The following is a 653-nucleotide window of genomic DNA, read 5'->3' as shown; positions in this document are numbered from 1 at the left end:
GTAACAGACATAGTGTAACAGACATAAAAGACAGACAACTTATTTATATATATAGATTTTTACATATATAGATACAGTTTCTTCTTTATTTTTTTTCTTTTTTAATTTTTTCTTTTTTTTAGTTTCTTCTTTTTATTGATTTGTTTTCTTCAATTTGTCAATATTCATTCTAACATTGACACTTGGAAAAATCTTTACGTGCCAAGCATGCTAAAGCTCCAACAATTTATATTAAACCTCAAAATTTGGGGTATCTGTTTTAAGGTTTTCGAATTACTTTAATCTATTGTCAAAATATATTGAAATATTTGTGCAATTCCCAGTTTTTTTTTAGTTTTTTTCTTTTTTTTTAGTTTTTTAGCTTTTTTTAGTTTTTTTTTAGTTTTTTATCTTTTTTATTTTTTACATTTTTTCTTTTTAGGTTTTTTCTTTTTTTAATTTTTTAAATTTTTATTTTTTTTTAAGTTTTTTCTTTTTAGTTTTTTTTTAGTTTTTTACCATTTTCTTTTTTCGAATTACTTTAATCTATTGTCAAAATATTTCGAAATATTTATGCAATTTCCAGTTTTTACATTCTAGTTTGTTTTCTTTTATATATATTGAAGATATAATCTGGCGTAACGGACAGACAACTTATTTTTATATATATATAT

Source organism: Artemia franciscana, unplaced genomic scaffold (genome assembly GCF_032884065.1).
Source record: "Artemia franciscana unplaced genomic scaffold, ASM3288406v1 Scaffold_1071, whole genome shotgun sequence".
Classification (NCBI taxonomy): Eukaryota; Metazoa; Arthropoda; class Branchiopoda; order Anostraca; family Artemiidae; genus Artemia; species Artemia franciscana.
Note: the sequence above shows the minus strand (reverse complement) of the source record.